Genomic DNA, 6,000 nt, shown 5'->3' on the forward strand with positions numbered 1-6,000 from the left:
TACTAACAAACTAAGGAATGCGCAGAAAATTATGTCAAGACAAAGGAAACTCATTCAAACCCCAAGAGCTGACGTACAAAAATTGAAAAAATCTCATTCATCTTTAGAATGTGATCAATCGCTGGTAGAAGATTCATTTCTTAAATCTCAGTTGAAGCTAAGAAAAAGAAAACCTATGGGAAGGCGATACACCGAGTATGAAAAAAATTTCGCACTGGCATTGCATTATTATTCACCAAATGCATATCGATACTTGAGGAAGACTTTCTGTCTGCCGACTATTCGCTCCTTACGTAATTGGCTGCAACAATTGGGTGTGGGTCCAGGTTTCAATGGGCAATAATGCAACTGCTTAAGATAAAATCGAGAAGTCTGACACCAGCTCAGAGAGTTGTTTTCCATTGTACTTGACGAGATATCTTTGAAACAAAGTTTCTCGTATGATGCAAAATCAGATTTATTCGATGGCTTTGTAGAATTTGGACCGTACGAGAGTCAAAATCAAACAGAAAGTGGAGAATTGAAACCCACAAATCAGGCTTTAGTATTTATGATTAGGGGCTTGCAAACCAACTACAAGCAGATAATAGGATATTTCCTACCTAATAATTCCACGCCCGGTGATGTTCTAAAAGATCTTCTTTCCGAAGCCATCCGCGAGGTTAGTAAATATGTGGCTAATTTCCTAAAGTAGTCGTTAGTGACCAGCCAGCCAGTAATATTAGAATGAGGAATTTATTGGGATGCGAGGTTGATAAACCATTTATTGAAATAGATGGAGAAATTGTGTACTTCTTGCATGACACACCACAACTCCTAAAGTCAGTACGAAACAACTTTAAGCGGCACGACCTTTCGTACAAAGATGAAGTATACAAGTGGCAACATGTTGTTGAACTGTATAATAAGGATAAAGATATGAATCCACGATTATGCCCAAATTTGAGACAAAAACATATAGAACTTCCACCTTTCTCGCCCATGAGGGTTTGTCTGGCTGCACAGGTGCTAAGTCATTCAGTCAGCAAGGCCATAAAAACTCATGTGTCGTTTCAGTCACAACCTGAAGAAGCTCTTCAAACAACTGAGTTTATAGAGCTAGTGGATCGTGGATTTGACTGTTTTAATTCATCGACCATGAACGATGCTAAATCCTCACGCAGGGCTTTACAAACTACTTCTTGTCATTGAACGACTCTACAAAAACTGGAAAGTCTGTTTTCAAAATTAAAAATTCTGAGCGAAAAAAAAGACAAACCCACCTTGCTTTAAGGGTTGGATACAAAATATAATAGCTCTACGTCACTTGTGGAGAGATCTGGAACAAAATTTTAACTTTCGGTTCCTGCTTACAAGACGTATAACACAAGACTGTATTGAAAATATTTTCTCTGTCGTGCGTTCTAAGGGTAGTTATAACATTATCCCTGACAGCTGTAAATTCAAGTCTGCCGTCAGAGAAATTATGAGCTGCCAGCTCTTAACACCTTCAGAGAAAGGCAACTGTGAAATTGAAGTTAGTGATTTTTTAGTTACGAAGAATGAGATTGAAGAAAGTTCATTTAGAATCTGCAGTGATTATCCAGCAACAGAAAACAGTTTTGTAGAAATCGCTGAACTTGAAGAGGACAATCATGATCAATGTATGATTCCAGATAATGCATTAACATATGTGACAGGGTGGGCTTGTAGCAGAATACCACATGAGATTTTCAAACTGGAACTAGCTAGTTTCAAATCTGAAAACTTGACAGGCATTTATCAGCATATTGCAAATAAAAAGTATGACAGTGCTAATTTTCTAATTCCCACAAGTTATTAGTTTCTTTATCTAAAATTATTCGATCAACATTTCACACGCACTTTAGAAAAAATCTTTCATCAAGCAGACAAGGTGTAAAAACCAAGTTAATGGCCCTCACTTTTAAACAAATAGATCAAACTAATTCAGTATGTAAAGATTGTAAACATGTTTTCGTTAATAAGTTCCTTAACGTAATGATCAATTGTTTTGTAAAAAAATGAATGTGACAGAGTAAGTTGTAGAACAGTGACTGGAAAAAAGAACAGAAAGGCTAAAATAGTAATGCATCAGTAACCTGGAGAATAGAGAGTTAATGGGACAATTAAAAAGTATGTGCAGTAGCTATACTGTAGCTTTAATGATGTTTTTCACCAATGTGATATCTCTTTTAAAACATCTTATAATATTATTATTAGCATCATAATGTTCGTTCAATAGTTATGACAATTAAATTAACGAGAATGTAAATCTGACCGTTCTGTACTGATTTCTTTAGCTCTCATGTAATATCTAGGAGGGGTTGGAAGGAATTGTGGTAGGCCTATATAGTAATAGGCCTACCACAATTCCTTCCAACCCCTCCTAGATATGTACGTAATCAAATACAGTAGAGAGCTTCGTACGTTATTTGAAGCAATGTTCAAACCAAGCCGCTAGACAGCGCTAGTGTTCTCGTGTCGCCGCCCGACACCATGTTAATCGGGTTGCTTTCCGGTATTAGCTCTCTACAGTATTTGCTCGCAGTACCGCGTTGCACAAGGTATGTTCCGACTCCGAGATAACAGTCGGAACGTCGGAGCTTGTTCCGATGAACCGACAGCTGCAGTTACACTGTTCTCGTTGTTCTTTATGTTATACTTGGAACTTCGTTGGATGAAGTTGGTACTTGAAACTCTCACGTGGTTGGAGGGGGGCGCATGGAAATTGAAATCCTTGCGGTGGCGCGAACTTTAATATCAACATTTGTAAGACTGGCCAATCATCTGTAATGTTATAGTAAGTATTTAATAATCTGTAATATTCATTCCCGCTTTATGGTTTATTTCACCATTAGTTGACTAATTCTGTTTTATAAACATTCTACAAAGTCATAAAGTACGCATACTATTATTAATTCATTGATCAGCTGATTCTATACAAAGGTTAAAGTCGTAAATGGTAATGAGTGGTTTAGTTACAATGTGTGTATGTCGTTTGTTGAGGTTAAGTCTGACAAGCACAAGTTTTTGTGCTATCTTCTCTGTTATCAAAGAACGACAAAAATGTTGTAGCATTATTTGTTGGAAACTACCCATATAAGTACTGATTTGGAGAGCGAGGTTTAATGCGAAGTTTAAATTACACTTTGGTAAAGATGCGATTCCAACATTTTACTAACCCACTGCGGGGTTTCCAGGTTTCAGTACTGCCAATATATATCTTTTTTATTTATGAAATTGTAATATTTATTATTATTATTATTATTATTATTATTATTATTATTATTATTATTATTATTATTATTATAACTGCATTAAGAAAAGTAAAAATAAAAATTAATGATTTGTTTTTTTTTATTATGTAATAGAGAGAAGAGAAATTACATACCATATGTTTTAAATGTTATGTTATTTTTTTTAGTTGGCTACCATGTCTTTATAACTTTATGTACGAAAACAAAGTGTTGTATTCTGTACTTGTAGTCAACAGCTGTTTAATTACTAACATTAAGCTTTTGAGTTCTGTCCGCATGCACAGCAATTTTCCAAAATCGATTCGAATGTGCATTGCAGTGCCATCTATAGATAAGAATGTGTACTATGTCATGCCTATGAGTGCTCCAGTGTGAGCAGCATGGTAAAGAGGGAGGGTACTGTGCCGTTCGTTTGAACGACTCAACGACTCCGACTCATCACCACTGGTGACTGTTATTTCGGAACTGTTATTTGGAACATAGTATTTTTTCGGAAAAGAACAACTTCGCCCATCACTACTAAGCTAGCAACGTTGAGTAAATATTAAATACTGTAATTAAATTAAGTATGGAACGGTCTTGTAAAAATTCATTGTTGCAGTCATGCAGATTGTGCATTTAAATAAAGATAAATACTAAACATTCTTACTCAAATAAATCCATTGTTGTAGTTATTGAAACTATGTACCTCATTAGGTCTATTGCTGTGATCTAATTAAATTGTATGAAGAATAAACTGTTAATTACATGTTTTAAATTTAAACTTATATAAATTATAAAAAGCAATATTGCAAAAATTTTTAGAGGACAGTCACACCTCCTCACTAACCTCTTTGCACCTCCCCAGGGGAGACACACCTCCCTGGTTAAGAATCTCTGGAGACGATGATGCAATTTGTTATTTAACGAATACAAATTAACAGTCAATTTTTAAGGTATCAAATTTATTCCCACTACTGAAGCTGAAATTATGAATGTATAAAATGTGACATAGTACTCCAATTTGTAGAATTTATATTTTACGCTAAAGCAGGGGGATGCACTATCACCTTTACTTTTTAACTTCGCTCTAGAATATGCCAATAGGAAAAAGTTCAGGATAATAGACAGGGTTTGGAGTTGAATGGGTTACATCAGCTTCTTGTCTATGCGGATGACGTGAATATGCTAGGAGAAAATCCACAAACGATTAGGGAAAACGCGGAAATTCTAGTTGAAGCAAGTAAAGCGATAGGGTTGGAAATAAATCCCGAAAAGACTAAGTATATGATTATGTCTCGTGACCAGAATATTGTAGGAAATGGAACTATAAAAATTGGAGATTTATCTTTCGAAGAGGTGGAAAAATTCAAATATCTTGGAGCAACAGTAACAAATATAAATGACACTCGAGAGGAAATTAAACGCAGAATAAATATGGGAAATGCGTGTTATTATTCGGTTGAGAAGCTTTTATCATCTAGTCTTCTGTCAAAAAATCTGAAAGTTAGAATGTATAAAACAGTTATATTACTGGTTGTTCTGTATGGTTGTGAAACTTGGACTCTCACTTTGAGAGACGAACATAGGTTAAGGGTGTTTGAGAATAAGGTTCTTAGGATAATATTTGGGGCTAAGAGGGATGAAGTTACAGGAGAATGGAGAAAGTTACACAACGCAGAGCTGCACGCATTGTATTCTTTATCTGACATAATTAGGAACATTAAATCCAGACGTTTGAGATGGGCAGGACATGTAGCACGTATGGGCGAATCCAGAAATGCATATAGAATGTTAGTTGGGAGGCCGGAGGGAAAAAGACCTTTGGGGAGGCCGAGACGTAGGTGGGAAGATAATATTAAAATGGATTTGAGGGAGATGGGATATGATGGTAGAGACTGGATTAATCTTGCTCAAGATAGGGACCGATGGCGGGCTTATGTGAGGTCGGCAATGAACCTCCGGGTTCCTTAAAAGCCAATAAGTAAGTAAGTATGTTTTCTTTTACAAGTATATGCAAACATGTAGAATGTCTCAACTTATGACTGTTGTTCTTTGTTGTTTAACCAACTGTCCGAAGACAGGTTTGGACCTCATAAGTGATACCAATATGTCATCACTCAAGAGGCAACTAAGCAAGGAGATAATGCGGTAGGGTGGCCAGTTCCCTTCCTCCTTTATTGCATACATCACTGACTAGTTACATATTACATAATTAGACTTCAGATGTGTCAAAAACAATTGTTTTTCCTCTAAAACATATCGTCAAGTGAGATGCACTGTCTGATAATAGATGCATAGATACTAAAGAAAGAAAGAAGGCAGTGCGCATGATCAGACATACAATAAAATAAAACTAATTTTATTACCTCAACTAATCGTTCTCTTGTGAACCAGGTCGCTCGTTCTCTGATCATGCGCACTGCCTCCTTTCTGGGACTGTGCGTATGTGTGCGACAAAACATTTTCTTATAAGCTACATATCAGCCAGAACTCAATCAGAGATAAAACTTGTGACTATACTGTGTAAATTTATGAAACTAACGGTTTTGTACAATATTACGTTTTACGTACTAGTATATTTATTAACAGCAAGAACATGGGTACTACGTACACTTTCACCCGCCCATTTCTACTATAGAGCACAATGGTCCGTTTTCATTTAACATAGTAAAGCAGGGGTCCCATGTGCGAATTCTATTTATTATCACTTGTCGGAAAAGGATGAAATTTAAAACATTCTCACTTGATATGTGTCAGAGGA

The sequence above is a fragment of the Periplaneta americana genome, chromosome 7 (genome assembly GCF_040183065.1).
Source record: "Periplaneta americana isolate PAMFEO1 chromosome 7, P.americana_PAMFEO1_priV1, whole genome shotgun sequence".
Classification (NCBI taxonomy): Eukaryota; Metazoa; Arthropoda; class Insecta; order Blattodea; family Blattidae; genus Periplaneta; species Periplaneta americana.